Here is an 18,733-nt window from a genome sequence, read left to right on the forward strand (position 1 = left end):
CAGAGCTGTCATGTGGGGACAAAAACAGAGCAGGATGGGTACTATATGAGCAGTTGGGTGGGAACAAGCTGGAGGGCGGCTGTGCTGAGCCATGTACCCAACATTCCCATCCCACACATCCAGTGGGTAAGCTCAAAGTGGGCCCTTGTACTTTGGTAGAGAGACTCACACATGGCAGTATATAATGCCTGATGTGAACTCATTGAACACTTGATGAATTAGCGTAAGTTTCTTACATCATAAAGCTGAAGCTACCTTTAAAAACCTATTCACCTTCTCTGAAGCTATTTAATGCATTATTATTATTATATTATTAGTATATAACAGAGGAGCTTCACTCATTTGTTTTCATATATTAAAACCACTTTTATTTTTAAAATTTTAATTGTTTCATGATAGTAGGATAAAAATTGTAGTGCAAATGGAGAACAAAATTAGGTTGTGATGAAATACAATTGTGAGACAAGTTAAAGTTGAACAAACAAACTTTGAAGTTTAAAATAAAGGAGTTGCTCTGGCAAGAAGTCCACAAATATGAGAAACAGGAAACGAAACAGGCGAATCAGAACAGAGCAGGTAACTGGTACTGATGGTACATCAGTATAATAATGATGTTCTGCCAAATTGCAAAGGAAGCAGGGCACTACATATACACAAGGACATGATGGCTAATGTAAAACAGGTGTATGATGATCTTTAACTCGGTGTGAAGCAACAGGAAGGAAAAAGAAAACAATATATCAAAATAAAAACCGGAAGAAAAGTCAACTAACGCAAAACAGCAGCTTGAAGTCTGAGTTAGGCAGAATTCTACATTCTGAGTTTGTCACATCAGAGACATTGTGTTGTTAACCACGCGGTCAAACGGATGATAAAACAATCATCAAGCAACTAGAGTTAGGTCACGAGAAATCTCAGAAAAATAAGCAACTCTCTCTGCTCTTAGGTGCCTCAGAACAACCTGACTGATAGATCTAAGAGCAGCTCAAATTAAACCCTCAGCGCAAACAGAAGTGAGTTTATTCATACTGCCGATGCTAAATATTTCTGGAATCACATTCCAGCCGTGGACTAAGTCACCAAAATTGTTAAACTGCAAAACTTATACAAGTATACAAGTACTCATGCAAGTATGTCACGGCTGCAGATGATTTAGTTGTTTCTGTGTAAATACCTAAAGATAAAAATGACCTGGTTTATAAAAAATTTAAATCATTTGTACCGATTGGAAACTAATATCAAACAACCAGGAACATTTGAACTCCTCAGGTAAAAGAAAAAGAAAAGAAATGTAAGCTTATGCAGTGTAAGTTAACATCCTCTGGATTTCACAACAAGTACCAAATAAACCACTGATATCTCATCTTGAATGGTTCAAAAATATTTGTAACTGTTTTGAGGAGTGATGTACAGTATAGCAAACGGTACTAGTATTTATTACCTGTGCAAACATTTGAAAAACATAGTTTTAATCTCCAGACACAACAGCCGTCTTGGCCTTTATCTCAGTGTCGCTAAATGCAGAGCATTCCACTGATAACACTGGCATGGACAACCTATTTTAAGTGTGGGGTTTGTTTTGCTGACACTAACTTAGGCATTAGTCTAACATGCTAACAGAATCAAATCTGTTTAACCTTTAAAAGTTTTAGAAGTTTCTCAATGTGCAACTCAATATGCTACTCCAAATATACTATACTTTTAGAGTTTTTTGTGGCTAAAGCTTGACTGGCTCCTGGTATTCAACTTTACATATTAATGGGGATGTTTTACATCACTGAAGGGCATTTGTGCTTAGTTTGTTTGTTTAAAAAATTTTTTCAAGTTAACTTAATTATAGTTTATGGAATTTGCCCATCCCATTAGGACTACTTTACAGACATTTCTGTTTACATGTGCTGTTTTTATTGCCATGGGTTGTATAAATAAAATCAAAAGCAGCACATTTTTTCACCTCTGCTGAGACCAGCAACATCAGTCTTTGCTTAATCTTATGTAGCATCATGCGGCAACACATTTACATAGCTACAACACATGAAAGTTGTTCAATGCATTCACATAGAACTACCACCCCTCAGTAGCATTGCTGGGGGTCAGGAATCTTAACAGTTTGACAACAAGCCAAACGTGTGGCTACTGTTCAACCAAAGCGCGGGTGGGGGGGCATTTAAAGCCAAGAGGACAGACACACATAGGCTGTCAGGAGTGTTGCATGCACAGCACATCAATTCCTCGGCCTTACGACTTAGAAATCTGGATTTTGTCATCTGGTAAATATGATGCTTCTTTCCTTGTGTAAGCATTGATGGACTGCTGTGATGACACAATTATTCCGTGTCAAATTAGTTTGCATGTTTTACTCTGAGACTGTGTTGGTTCACCAGTGGCTGCCTGCTATAGATTTTTTTTTTAATTTAGAACTACAAACCTGCTATAGGTCTCTGTGAAGCCAAGTGGAAATACGAATTTTTAGTAGTTTTTCCTTGAGTCATTTCTGACACAGAGTGAACCACCTTAGAAATCACTAACTGACTGCTCCCACAGTCTGCGTTCTCCTAAGGACAGTGTTTATAGCACACGAAGACCTATGCAACTCACTCTCAGTCCACATCATCGTGGATGGAAGATACCTTTGCCATTCAAGACACACAACGTCATATTCTGCCGCAGCTGCATAGCAGCTGGGTGGCTAATGATAGAGAAACAGTGTCAGCTTCTTGACATGTTTCAGGAAGGATGATGGGCTTCACAGGTTTGAATGTGAGACACTGTGATGTCAAGGATGAATGTGTAGGAGGACGGAGAGGAAGCATTTCTCCTTTTCCCATATATTTTTAAAACAATAAGTGGCTGTGTTTGGAAAAGAAAGTGAAAAGAGTTGAAAAGGAAGTGGAAATCTTGAGAGAATGACAGTTGGAGATGGGTTGTGGGTAATGCAAGTAACAAAAGGGGACTCCACAAAAGCCAGTCACTTTTACTGCTCTTGAATGAGAAAGAATTTCTTGTGGAAAAGTTTTATAATCATATTTTTGTCCAGTAAAAGGGATTCAAATGTAATTTGATTATACATAAGTTGATATCAATTTACTGTCTTGCTTTATTGAACTCAAGCAAGGCAAAAATACAGTTTGTGGTCAAGTATGATCGTCATACTGTGTGACTGCAGTTTTTAGCCCTACAATAAGTCAACCCTACAACCCCTATAATTGAATATTTGATAGATTCTACTGTATCTTCCTTAGGAGAACTAGTTTAAGTGTTTAAGACACTGCCCACATAAGTGACATGTTTCAGGTCCAATCCACCTACAAGAAAGCACTAAATCATTTTTTTGTTTTAGTTATGGGTGTGTATGAAAGCTTACACATACACGCGATAGTGTAATCTTTATGGAGGGCACAGTCTCCCAAAGCACTATACAGTTTGCTTCACATTCTTCTCATTCATACAAAGCAGCAGCAACTCTAGCTTGGTATTCAGCTAATCTGGAAGCACTTTGAAAATGCTAATGGCAGTATTTTTGGGGACGAGACTGGCTTGACAGGAATGCTTTTGAGTGAGGCTAGGAGGATAATACAGAACTGAGCTTAAAGTAAATGTGTGCACAGTTATGCTCTTTATATTCATCAAAAGACGTAGCCATTGAGAACAATTAGTCCTGCTAAATGACTAATAGATGACGTTCTTAGGTAAAGAGCCATTCAGTAGTTATACTGGAAGAAGTTTTTTTCAGGAAAGATGGGGAAATCAGGTGCTATCAAAAGTTTCTGTGTGGATAGCACAGGACAGAAAGTCATATTATCCATATTTTTTCTTAGATGTACTGAGAAAGTGTTAAAAGGGTTCCCTAATGGATCAAGTCTTTCTGACTTTAAAAGTCAATTTTCAAGCAGGAGGTAGCTGGATATAATTCAGCATCTGTTCCCAGCCTCTACAGACAAGATGAACTCGACTGACATTTAAAATGCTTCTCTGAACACACGCATGACAGCAGAGTCATAGTTTTACTCCATCATAGCTCTGTTACATATAATGTTCCTATCTGCTCTTACCCAGGATGCTCAGCAGATCTAAAATAAACTTTTCAAACAGCAATGAGTCAAGTTTTAAGCATTTTCAGAAGCGAACTGGAAAAGTCATTTTTTTTATCATTTGTGGGGAAAAGCACAAAGTTATCACCAGACACTTTTGTCACATAACACTATTGTCACACTTAAAGCCCTTCATTTTCGCAGATTAGGTCAGTACTTTTGTTTTTCATCTAGCATGTTAATTAAAACTTTTGGAAGTCTCTGCATGCATGAATACATGATATGAAAACTTTAAGTCCTTCCCCATGGAAAAACTCCTACGTGCACTAAATGAGAAGATTCCCATGTAAGGCCAAAACCAGTGCAGTCTCTTTTGGTCTGGGAGCATTCTTTCCTTTGGCATAATAATATGGAAGTTACACACTCTGGTGTTTCTAGGCAACCTCTGTCCTGTATGGAGATGAGATCAGACGGGGTCAAGTTGCACACACATAGACACACATATATACACAGACCTGTGTCCCCATTCATGGTCTTAAGATCAGCCACGCTGTATAATGTCACAGTAATAAATGTGGACAGATCACTCTGGGCGATTGCTGTTACACTTCAAAGCAGCAGTTATTACATCAGCTCCTCAGACACCAATGGAGGCTTTGGCCCCCAAAAAGATGACATTCAGCTGCATAAATAATTATACTGCATCACCAAAAGCCTGCAAAAGTAATCACACCGTCTTCTTGGTACTTTATAGTCAGCTATAAAAGCACCCATAATTCTTATTTTCAAGGGAAAAAAAATGATAGCAGCACCGTACCTCCAGAGAGCTCAAATAGCCCCAATGTTATGCCAAGAGAAATATCCAAATGCATTGTAAGCTTCCCGGTTCCATCGACAGTTAGTTGAACAAATAGCAAAGAAAAATCACCCAGGGAAGAGACAGCATCCAGAACTAACAAAAGCTTTTGGAGTAGAGCACAGTAGCTGTGGAAGCAGCTCAAACAGGCCAGTGAGACTGGAACTGGATCCAGACTCAGCCTGGTTCAGTGAGGAGGATCGAGTGGGCACCTGACACCGGAGCAGTGAAGGCCAGCAAAACATCAAGATCTGCTAAATAATGAATAAGCGAAGCCCATAGAGTGGTGCGTGCGCACACACACACCACATGGCTAACAGGGAGTCAGACCGACATAATTGGAGGTAGGCTTATAGTGTGGTCAGGTAAAAGTAGGGTATATAACAATAATCATTCAAAACAACTTGACACATGTTGCTAACAAAGTAGTCTGTCATCATCTTGCAGCGCTTCACTTCTCACACAGGACTGCAAGTCTGTTTCTAGGCAGCAAAATTCTGTTTTGGAAAATTTTGTTCCACTTGATTTCAATGCAATGTTAAAAAAGAAATACAAAAATAGGAAACAATATCAAATTTGACAGGTGATCTGGAAGATGACATAATGACAATCCTGTGTAGTGTTTAAAATAAGAAGATTGATCAGAAATGGGCAGTTCTCAGCTGCACAAAGCAAAAGTTGAGTTTTCCTATAAAACATTAGTTGAGTCATGTCTGAGCTGAGAAAACACCAACAGGCAAGAAGGTTGTAATTAGGTAACAGGAGTACATCTGCTTGAAAATGCTGACTATGGCAAATGAACACAAAACACCAAAGCAAAATGAAAATCCCCAAAAAATGGAGCCTCAGGCTCATAAGACATGTGGTAGATGTTTCTTTTTTTAATGTAATTTTTTTACACATCATGACTTAATGTAGCATTTCACAAGCATCGTTGTTATAAAAAAGCTAAATACCACACACTTGTTTTGCCAATTTTGTTGGGAGGGTTCATTCTCTGATGGATCGTAACTACAGGTAGACACACCTCCTGTCTGCTGCTTGCAACATTGTGCTGACCTCAGCATGCCAAGCACATCACTGTCTGACTGCACCTCTCATTTAAACATGCAACGCCCAGAGCACAATCCAAAAAAGTAAAAATGATTTTAAATGGTCGGATTTCCTAAATTACCCAATGTTCTTAAGAAATCTATGGGAAGGCACTGTGCTCTATGTGTCAGCCTGTTACCACTCGCAACTTGTTACATAAGGCCTTTTCACATATGACATCCAAGCTATTACGCTTTCCTAACCTTAAACAAGTCCTTCTAATGTTTAATCTTAAACAAGTACCTTTATTCCTGTACTTTAACCGAGTACTTCTTAATGTTTAATACAGCTGTATGCAACGGCAGTGGAACAAATCAAGTCAAAGTAAAGACCAAAGTAAAATTAAAGTCAAGAAAGGTAGTGGAAAAACAGCAGTGTTAACACGAGTTGAATGTGTGAGAGTCTTTTCCCTATCTCCCCCGACTGCAACTTCTAATAACACAGTACTAGAAAATGTCTAAACCTGGTGCACCATTGGTGCAACCGGAACATCTTTTACTGCCGCAGAACGGTACAGGTGACAGCTGATATGCCACTATAGAGCAGTTATGCATGAATAAGAAATTGCTAAAGGTGTATCTAAAGCTCTTAAAACAGATGCGAGACCCTCCTGACAGAGCGACAACATGTGACAAGTTTGAAATGAGAATGTGGTGTATATGTTGCAAGTTGGACACGCGTGTAGGTTAAAAGTAGAGAATAGGTATAGTCCTATTTCTGTGCAGACTGCTTCCTGTTACAGGCCTGAAATTAATTTTGCAATTAGATTATTTTGAGAATGAAAAATGATTTGCTTAAGTCTTTGGACTGGGGGCAGATGTTTAAGCACTGGTGTTGAACCCACTCTGGGCTCTGGCACTGACATCCATCAACACCAAGCAGAGCAGTGAGAGTCCCTGGATGGGTGGAGAAATTTCAACTCACCACTACAGTGCCTATATGAGAAACCATGAAAGAACACTGAACCCCCTGCTGCTTTAGTGGAGCTACTCAAGCTCAGCATGAGATCTCAATAAAACCATGTGACACAAGAGCAAACTCCATAAAACAGCAATTGAACAACTTGGGTGCACAATGAGCTTACAGAGCCTATAAAATTCTCTTGGTCCTTCAGAGTAGAGCACTGTACATGTAACGTTATACATTTCTGAAATGAAAATGTGCCCCAGTACTCTCGCTTGTCCTTTTTTTTAAGTCGACAAAAGATATTGTAAGGCCCTGATATGGACTAGGGACATAACAACGCAATAACATTTTTGGCAGCCTAAGCACAACGCTTTGTCTTAAATCACATGAGCAAAGTTTTAAAGTCAGCAATAAATTCATGAGAAAAATTCTGGTATCAGCCTCCATGCTGGACTTCAGGCTTGTGGCCAAAACAATCCTTTGAAACAGATTCCCGACAGCAGCGGGAGTCCTCAGCCCTGAGCATCGTTACATGATCTCCACCTGTCAATCACACATAAAGTCACCTCAAGGTACTTATGTCACCCAGCTCCTTCAGTTAGATGGAGTGCTCTGGAGAAGGCATTGACGCAGTTAGAGAAACCAGGCAATTTCAGAAAGCTGAAGTCAGGCAAGATTCATATCCACAATTTATAGCCAGCCATCTCTCTGTCTGTGTGTCTCCACCCACATTCACCTACAACTTAAATTCATGGCCTTATATCTAATACCCAGGCCATTGCTAGATAGTTGGACTCCACATTTGGGCTTTTGAGGGAACTGATATTAGATGCCACGTGCAAAATGGTTGAGAAAAAGAGAGGGGAGAGGAAAGGGAGGAGGATAAAACAGCAGCAATCCCTTGCAAGTCAGCTCTACAGCTGTTTGACATTAGGAGGTGGGCGTAAATTAGGTGGGCTGGGTCTGTGTGTGGGTTTTAAGGGAGAGGGAAGAATAAGAATCAGGGGTGATGGGCAGGTCCTGCCAGATCTGAGAAGAGGAACACAAGAACCACTCCACTCCAGCATGGAATTTTTTAACAATTTTCCACTGGCTGTTATCCCACTACTGATTTAAAGTCACAGGGTAAATGGGACTCATATGGAGTCAGAGTGATAAGTAAATATCAGCTGCAAAAATCGCAAGGTATGCAAGAAAGCGTTCCATATGTGCCAGCCAAGCACACACGTGGCACTTCAAAAAGCCATTTCAGTGCTATTTTCTTTCCACATTTGGGTATGAAAACTAAACACTGCAGAGTTTTCTGGGTAATTAGATCTGGCAAACAGTCTGCCATGTCTAATTTAAGATACAGCATAGTCTAAGAGAAAATGCTTCCAATGTGATTCTAAACTAAGATGCCTATCATTTAAAAGGTGCAATATCTACTCAGATAAAACTGTTGTAGTCATTAGTAGGGATTTGAGTATCTGTTTTTTTTATTAGTTAAATCAAATTAAGGAAACCAAAGAGAAGACACACACATCCAATCCACTAGATTGGGTGTTTGATCAAATGACAGTAGACAAGGTAGTTCTTTGCCTATTATGTGAAGGATTTATTTGATTATTTTCTTTGGGTGGTACGGCGGTTCTTTTACCTCATGCAATATATAGAGTGCACCACTTCAAATTAGTACTTATGATTAATTTTGTAGTCTGATTCTTCTTCCAGACTACAAATTGTGATGAAAGTTTTAATCTGTATCTATCTGTATATAAAGTAGTAGGATTTGGACTTGAATCTGATTAAATCCATCCTGTTGTCGGCACAGTTCCGGTGTAAAACCTCTCCGTGTTATTACGGAATTGGAATACTTATTGCTGAGATGTGTAACTTGGTGATGTATAATCTTATTATGTTCATTATATAAATTTGACACAATGTTGATACCTGAATTTGTAAAACCTTCATAGATATGGTTTTGTATGTGCCTTTATGGGGTGGGTATGATGTATCACATGTCATGATGGATTGTAGGTTTTTAGGATGGTGACTTGTTGACACAATAAACAAATAGTAGTTAATTGATTAGTCAGTCCACAAAACAATACACTGTCTTAAAAAAGAAAGTCCTTGATCTATTTAATCTTAGTGGTTACAACTTTTGTTTATCTTATATAAGTGTAAAATAAAGATTTTATGGCTCTTGTAGAAAAAAACAACAAATTCAGACAGAATATTTCTTCAAGTGGCTTCAGTAAAACATTGTCACTTTACTTTTTATAGAAACTACATCATAATCTCTTTCAACACTCCAGCTATTTGCATGAATGTGGGCCCTACACCAGGTGAAATCCCAGCCACAATGCAATAATCTGAAGAATGAAGGCGCGTCCAATTACTGTAGTGTTTTGTTTCTGACAGCACAGTGACAGTGATCCCAAGTTTTCAGTTCCAAATACAGCAGAACACGTGGTTTGTTTCTGACGGTGAACAGGGATTTCACCAGCAAACCAGCCCATACAAACTGAAGGGGTAGCTATGGAATAAGTCAGAGGACTTTGAAAAGTCCAGACCCAAACCTCACAGTTCACTAATTTTACTTCAGACACCACAGTTACAGTCCACATTGAGTCTGTAATTTGCTATTATTTATTTTAATTTACTTATTGGTTAGTTTTAAGCACCAAAACATGGTTAGGTTTTTGATACTAACATGCTAACATGGTGAAAAATACAGTTTTTGAAAACCTTAAATGGCTCATGGGACAACACTATGTCAGAAGGTGCTAAATGTACTGTATTTCCAGTTTGTGAGAAGATGAAATGATAAGGTCATCATTCCTTGAAGACCAAGTTGCAACAAAATATGTATGATCTGTGGACATAAGAATCATTTTTGCAAACAAAAAGATGGTCTCATATGTTTAAATGAATATATTTTTCTTTAAATCATCTTTCTACACAACAGATTTAGATTCAGAATATAAAGCAAAAATATGGAGCAGTTGATTTCACATCCTCAGTCCCCTCTCCAGAAAGCTTGTCCCTGATGTGAAGGTACTTCAGCCAGAAGCTGACAGTAAAAGAGATGGTGTGGGGTTATCTAAATAGAAAACAATATCACCGGAGACAATTAGAAAGAAACTAGGAGTAATAACTTCTTAAGATTCCCTGAGTTTCTCTCAAGAGACGTTTTCACAAGGAGGAAGAAGGGATGACCTTTCTATCTCCTGGGAATCTCACAGCAAACAGAAGCATGCAAGTACCGAAGCCTCCATTTCCTCCCATGATCTCTCCAATGAACCGTATCAAAGGCCACGGCGCACGTACAGTAGACGGCAATTGCACCGGAGACAGATAAGCAGACTGAAACTCAGTAAGCCATGACCTCCGTCCAATTAGTTGACGCAGATGGGGAGAAAAGAACAGAGGGAAGAAAAACAGGTCATCAAAAGAAAAGCTTGACGTTGAGGCTCCGATTCAACCAGTCTGATATTGATTTATCTCCCAGGCTTAGGCTCCAGAGTAGCTGCCATATTGGGCCCACCTACGCAAAATTTAATACCTGCACTCTTCTAATTGAGTCCCTACTTTGAAGAGTCTTCATTGCATCACGAATGCCGTCACAACGGTGTGTCGCAGCGTCAAACACGTGCAGCATCCATATTCAATGATGTAAGACAGACGGATTTTCTTATGGACATCAAATGTGACGCTTCATGCTGTGGTCCAACAATTTTTCAAACATGATTCAACACTACACAGTGGTTGGGTTTAAGTGTTACCTATAAAGTTGAAGACAATTTATGATCTTTTACAAGGGATGTTTTTTTAACACTTTTCTTTGATCACAGTTGTTTCTCACTGTAGAAAACTGTCACTTTGATTAATGTCTGAGACTGGCTCTGTGTTGTTGGAAATGCTGTTTGTCCCCTGTTACAGTCAAAGGTCAACACTTCAAAGGCAGGCGCAAGAGGAATGGATGTTTCTGTGGCCATGCTAGCAGAACCCAAAGGTTCTGACCTGCATCATAGACACATAATGGTTTACTGTGTAAAAAAAAAGTTATGAGAAGCTTACACCATAAGCCTAACATTCACTCAATTCGATCTCCATCTACACCACTACAGCACCACTAGCTATGGGCAGTGGTGTAGTGGCGCCCAGAAAATAAGGTATGCTTACATCATCTTGTCCAGTTATTTTTTTGATAAAACACTGTCTTATAAACAGTGACATATAAAAATGATGGGATCATAAGTCCCAGCATTACATAGACATTTTGGACCCATGCTTTAGAGTACAATCTCCACCATCATCATGAAAACTACAAATGAGGGAATATATTTTGGAAATTTTTTTCCATTGTTCCACTGACTTGCCGAGTCAATGCCAAGATGCATTGAAGCTGTTCTGGTGGTGTGTGGTGGCTCACAATTTGGGCTGAAACCATATGTAAAGTGTAACCATGTACATTATTGGAACTATCTAATTGTTTTGGGGATGCATGGTGGTGTGGTGGTTAGCACCATCACCTGACAGTAAAAGGGTTCCTGGTTTGAATCCCTGCTGGGGCCTTTCTTTGTGGAGTTTGTTCTCCCTGTGCATGTGTAGATTCTCTCTGGGGATGCTGGTTTTCTCCCAGCATCCAGACACATGCATGTTAGGTTAATTGGTGTCTCTAAATTGTCCCAAGGAGTGAGTGTGAGTGTACATGATTCTTTGTCTTATCTGTCTCTGTGTGGCCCTGTGATGGACTGGCGAACCATTTAGGGTGTGCCCTGCCTCTCGCTTAATGTCTGCTGGGATGACGTCCTCAACCCTGAATTGGATTAAGCAGGTATAGAAAAAACGGATGGATAGATAACTGTTTTGGGGGTGAGACATTGCACAACAACAAAGTTATCAAATTAGTTTCTTTTAAAAGTAACATTGTACAATATTACTTATTATCTAACCATGTGTGGCAAGTAAATACTATCAACACGGCAAAAATTTACTGCATTGATCATGAATGGAGATGTAGGATACTGACAAGCATCCAAAACAAAAGAGAAGACACTCCATCTGCGTTACTTTCTGCCCCACAGATTTTTTCATCACAGATGGACAGGTGTGCAGTCCTAAACGCTAACAATGCATAGGCTCCAGGAATCACACTTCACATGGTCAAATGCTGACTAGTTGCAAGGTAGCTCAAGCTGACAGAGGACCCAACAAACAACTTCATAGCAAAGACGATGACGTGCCAAAAACCATGAACAGCAAAGATGAAAAGCAATTTCCATCATTTAACATTTTGCAGCATTCCATCACAAAGCAGATGTTTGACCACTTTGAGTTTTCCACATCAGAGGAAAACTAAAGAAACAACAACAGTGCTAAGACAACTAAGAGCAACCCTAAGCTTCTTCCACAAATTTATGACTGCCTCCAAGTGGCAGCAAAATGCTATAACATGTTAATCTGCGATGTCTATGCTCAGCCCCTGAGGCAAGTAGAAGGACGGACACTGACACGCCAACCCTGGGATTACTTGGCAACCTACTCTCACGCCTAAACCATTGTTCTCTGCATGTAAGTGCAGGGGGGAAAGGTAGCTTTTATTCATCACCTGGCTTACAATAGCTTAAAAGGACTGATAACATTTTGTTAATTCCCTTCATCCACTCTACCTGCAGAGCCAGACACCACATCTCTTTTTTTTATACCCCTAAGTTTCACTTTTAAAAGTAGATAGCTGTCTTTGAAATAACCCTCTTCCTATTGAACTGCGAACTATATGGCTGTATCATGGCATTTTGTATGTAGTTATCAGTATAATGTTTGATTATTAAACAAAGATCTGCAAGAACAAGAACTTGGATCGAAACAGTACACAGGATGATCTGAGGGAAAAAAAAAATTGTAGAAACACCTTGTGAAAGAGACAGCTTGTCTGTAGAAACAGACTTGTGGGAGGACAATCAAAATAACCAGGTCCTGAGTCCAGCAAGACTACACAGATCCAGACAGCAAGGCAGGGAAATATAGCAGCAATTAATACCCACAGAAAGATGTTACTTTGTCTAGAAGATAGAGGCCGAGACTTAGCCAGGTCCAACCAGGTGTAAGAAATAAGAAACCTGTTACTAATGGAGTAAAAGCATTGGCTGCATTTGATAGTTTTTGATGAATAAAACAACTTATGGTGTTCAGCATAAAACTATCTCAACATGACCAGGGCACTGTAAGTAAAAACTGCTATGGCACGGACGTCTCAAAAGCCATACTTGTGTGGATTCAAACTCCGCTTTTTGTTTCCAACTTTAGCTGCGGTCAAAACGTTCAGTCACACCCTCTGTGACAGTCAATGCTCATTATCGCCAAGGCACTGTCTTAATGTCACAGGACAATGAGTGCGTGGGTGAGACTGTGGAGAGACAAGAGTTTTACAGCGGAAACCCTGATGTTCCCCACCCCGTGAATAGAAAACCTAATTAAACAGCATGACAACATAGTAAGAGCCACACCTGCATGTGTGGTTTACATTAACCACGGCACACCCTCTTCAGCTGTTCATCAGGCAGGCCAAGGGAGAATGCATGCTCGAAAGTCACTGAATTTATCCCCAGCCAGCCATGTATTATTAGACAGAGCTGCTTAACAGATGTTTATGGGAAGCATTTGTTGTAGCCTGTCATCTGCAGATGCTAAATGAACTGTTAAAACCAGTTTCATCTTGCACTACCATCCTATAATAAGTAATGCTAAGGCTTTCATTTGCTGTTTGGGATAAACACTGAAGCTGCTATGACACGTTAACAGTCATGGCCCCCAGGCACTTCATGGGGAATTTCGGATCAAAATGGTATAATTATTAAACTTGTGTGCAGTAATGAAAGTTTCACTAATGTGAAGGATGCTTTACAGACTCAAAGCTGTTAGCAAAGCACTTAGCTACTTTTTGAACTGGTGCCTGTACCTTGGCAGGCACTCAAATAGCTTCATAGTTTGCTAAAAACCAATGATGTTTGCATTTTTGTTAAATAGGACTAGCATACTTATAAGCTAGCAATGGGCATACAGATATGCTACTTAGTAGGTGTAAGTTACAATATCCATCCATTTTCTATACCGTCAATCCGTTAATTGGGTAGCGGGTGGGCTGGAGCCTATCCCAGCAGTCATCGGGCGAAAGGCGGGGTACACCCTGGACAGGTCGCCAGTCCATCACAGTAAGTTACAATATCATTTTAGTAAAACAACATACTTGTATTTTCTGAAATGTAGTAAATATAGATAGAACTGTTTGTGGGGGGTGCCGCATGCTTTCAACATGCCACTGCAACCTCTCAACATCGGGGCTTCACAAAACCATGGTTATATTATAGCATTTTTGTTGCCACTCTCAAAAACTATGTGGAACAGTCTTAGTTATATCCTTTTCTTGGTGGTGCTGTCGTTGGTATTTTAGCTTTGCTCTGCTTTTGCATAGACAGAAGTCAAAGTGGCAAATATCTGTTAAAGATATTAAGATTGCCCAGTGGAGCTGTTGTCTGTTCTTTTTATCCTTTGGTTCATCCATCAGTATTCAACCTACATCTTTAGCTGTTTCCGAGAGCTATGGCATGTTAGGTTTTGGGAGAACTGCACGGAATTTCTTCTGTTTTGATTAGATACTCCAAATCCTTCACTCTGTGTGGGCATAGAGTGATGCAGACGGACAGGGGCCTTTAGGTTTTGCTGGTACATAAACCAGTTTTTAATATTCTATCATATGATAGCAATAGTGGGAAAGTTAAAAAGATCATGTCAGAAAATCACTATGAAGTTACTGAATTCATACTGGGTAACACTTTAATGAATTTGTCATTGTCAGTTCAAGAATTGTTAAGAAATCTCACTTCAAACTTTAATGCCAACATCACAGTGAAGTTAGAGGATGACTAATGGAAGAATAGGATCCATCATCGCGGAATTAAGAATGTGCAGCATTTTATCTATTCAATTAAAACTTCTTTTTTTTTTAAATTCTTAATTTAATTTTTTTTTTTAATTTTAATTTTCACTTTATTTATTTGTCAAAAGCAGTGCAGTGACATTGGTCTCCATCCATCCACTGTCTATAGCCACTTTATCCTAGTCAGTGTTGTGGGGGGCTGGACTCTGCATTAACTGTAATCGGACAAGAGGCAGTGTAGACCCTGATCAGGTTGCTATTCTATCACAGGGCATGTACAGAGACAAACAACCATAAACACTTATGCTCACACCTACAGCAAATGCATGTTTTAATCTGGATTTTTAGGGGAAACCAGTGAAAACTCACACAACCATGGGGAGAACATGCAACCTCTACACAGAAGTGACAAAGTTAAGCACGACATCACCATGCCACAGACCATCATCCATGAAACATGAAAAACAAAACAGAGAATAAACAATGTGCTCACATATATTGTCTACTTTCGACTATAAATACATCCTTACACAGTCCTGTGTGTTGTTGTTTTTCGTTTAATTACATAGTGACAACGTGAGTTGAATAGCCACAGAGATGGCTCCAATCCCAGTGACATAATGCTGTTGACTGCACTTTTTCCTCTCATTCATTGACATACAGGTTTCGCCACTTAGAATCTTTGAAAGTTCATTGATTTAGAGGATGTTGTGAACATAGTTTGAACAAGAAAAGCAGTTAAGTGAATTAATTATCGCACACAGTTGGAACACACATGTGAAGGTCCTGTCCATATGCGCTCCCTCGTGTGGTGGCACACTGTCTGTACTGAAACTCAAACAAACTCATGAAACCACACCATGACACAATTCTCGTCATGTTTAATTGTCTCTCTCATGGACACACACATTTCCCCCAACACATCACACACAAACACATAGTATCCAGTAATAAAGACACATGCTAGCTGTGTCCTCATCATTCCTGCCAGCCTATCAGTATTCTTTGTTGCGCTGCACCGTCTCAACTTCCATCACTCCCACACAAACCAGATCAGCCTATACTCCAAACAATTGTAGCCTCCATGGTGTTCAGCTTCAAGATGACTCAGAAATAAAACATAAAATATTTTCCATTTGAGAGACCTGAGTAATGCCCCAGTAGGACCATTCATTCTCATTTAATAGCAGTAAATGGTAAGTGCAGGTTCCAACAGCAGGGATGCTATCAGTCTTACCTGTCATGTATGATACTGTAGCACGTTAGCTTGCATTTTAGATTTGACCATTCACTCAAATATGATTTTCGTGCATTTTAGTTGCACTGTAACAAGGCCGAGTAATTCAGCAGAAAGTCACAGTGCTGCAGAGCTGCAGTGCTCTTAAACACTAAACACTAAAAAGTCTTTCAGCTTACTATTTTGGTTAAAGGGTCCTTTTTTAGTTCACTCCCACCACAATCATCCTTAACAACAGCACCAGTCAACTCACTGTATACCAAACAGAAGATCAGTAGAGTTAATAACTAGAAGGGACTGAATATTCGAAACTAATGTGTTAACAAGTTCTAAATAGTTTACTTATTGTCTGGAATAATGTGAGAATATTTGCTGGGACTGTCACGGTTCTACAATCAAAAAGCTGTAAAAGTTGGATTATCCCCATGATCTCATTTTTTTCTTCTAGAATTTTCTCTGTAACCGATGTACTTTACCCAACTGCAAACAAGTCTTTAAATTTTACTATTGAATTATTTCAAGGTGGCATGACAAGGCTTTTGGAGATTTGCATGTCAGTTCTTAAACTATTTTGGAAATCAATTAAAAAAGTAAAACAAAAAAAAACCTATTGACCAGCCCCAGGGACATTCAAATAAACCTTTAAAGATCTAATAATCGTAATGATCAACACCAGTGACATTTTAAGGTCCATCACAACTTTGTTTGTACTTCAATGCTCTTTTTACATGAGAAAACCAAAGGTTGAATGTTCAATACAGCTATCCATTTTGTGTGACTTCAGAATGAGTGATGACATCAGTCATATGTCACATGGGTTGTCCAAGTGCACCTTGCTCAACAGGGCAGCAGCATCACCAGTTCTGCAATACTTAGTTCTAATGTCTCTCAGCCCCTTCGTCTATCCGTGTCATCTTTTAGGCTCTGCATTTGATTCACATGCTGGTTGCTGTATTTTACTCATGCTCCCTGAAGTTTTTTTCAAAGTTAATAAAAGAGAAAAAAGGCTAAAAGTTTTTCCCAGAATAATTTCATCAATCCAAGACACTGCGATGAGACTAAACTTGAGAAACTCACCCATTTTCTTGTTCAACGACTGAAAAGTAAAGTGTTCCCATAGAGATTTGAGGTTGCGGTGCTCGTCCTCTGCCCTGCAAACCCTCTGTTCCTCAGCTGACTTTTAGTCACTCTGACTTAGACTCTACAGTTTTAGAGCCCAGCTGGCACAACCGCCTCCAAAGCCTGCTGGAGTGAGAGTGCTCAAAGTCTAAACAGGACTGGCCTTAAAAGTTTTTCTTAAGGAGAAAAAGTCCACATCCCACTGTCAGTCAAAGAGTGGTGCATAGTTTCAGCTGGGCTGCCATCCAAACAGACATGAAACTATTCTATTTCGGTCTACCATATGAGTAGTGGTGCAGTTCAGAGGAGGGGGGTAAGACTGTGTGGTGGAGCATGTAATTGCAGAGTGACCAGTTATGGTGAGATGTAATTGCAGACCTCATCAGATGGAGAGAAGCTGCCAACAAGACAAGGTAAAGGACTTCTAAATAATACTTTGGAAAAAAAGAAACAAAACAGACCACATAAATAAATGAGGAGCTGGGCTCCAGATGTGACAGCAAAGAGAGGGAGGGGAGGAGACGAAAGAGAGGGAGGGACAGAAAAGAGAGCCAGATGAAGGAACTGCCATGGCAGCGAAAAGAAATCCCATTTCTGACACGATAAAAGGCTGTTTACCTTCCCAGGAACAGTCGCACAAAATGGAAAGGGGGACTGGGGAAGGTGAGAGGATGTCGGGCCCAGCCTTGTGTTATTTCTGGACCTTTACCATGAGTTCTCCTGGGTGTCTGGTTTCACATCAGCCTTGGAAATGACTACCTTATGGAAAAACTGGGAGCTTTAAAAATGGGGAAGGAAAATAAAAGTAGAAACGGCAGTCGGCTGGTTCCCATTACAACGAAGATCCAGCTGGTCTGGGCTGCCGCAGCCCATGTCGTTGTGAATAATTATCATGCGATTATGTCATGCATATGGCTTCACATACACCCATGCGTGCATAAGACCCCGTTACACTGTATGGAGGCAATAAATATTAGCTCTAGCTTCAATCTGAATGTAAACAGCTAATTTCCTCACATATTTTACCTCATTTCCTGGCAAAAGCAACAGGAGAGCACTTATTTTAGCGGACTGAAAAACACATTACTACGTACGAACGTAATGGTCAGCTAGACTCAATTACTAAAACCTATAGGTTTTGGGAAATGATGCCTGCAGAGAAGTAAGTTTGCATCTGAAGTTTCTGCTTTATACCTCTGATGACCCTTTCAACCCGCTATACTAAATATGGATGTAGCACCAGCAAGATAGCTCATAATTGTGTTGTTTCCGAAAGGTTTTGACATGGGCAAAAAGAGGGTGCCTGAAAGTCAGAGGCTTCCCACTATATAACATTTACTGCTGTGGGAAAGGTTAAGTCTGCTGATGCATTTCGGACATCGCTTAAATGAAGCGGTGCTTCATAAGGTATAATGGCACACTGCTAGCAAAAATCATGGTTTTCCAATCCACACATAAACATCACAGTTCACAGTCAGTAAAAATATTTACCCTGGATGCATTTTTCCGAAAAAAGTTTGATTTCAGCACTCAAACCTGCATTTGCTTGTAGAAAATAGGTGCAA

Source organism: Leuresthes tenuis, unplaced genomic scaffold (genome assembly GCF_036924035.1).
Source record: "Leuresthes tenuis unplaced genomic scaffold, fLeuTen1.0.hap1 SCAF_5, whole genome shotgun sequence".
NCBI lineage: Eukaryota > Metazoa > Chordata > Actinopteri > Atheriniformes > Atherinopsidae > Leuresthes > Leuresthes tenuis.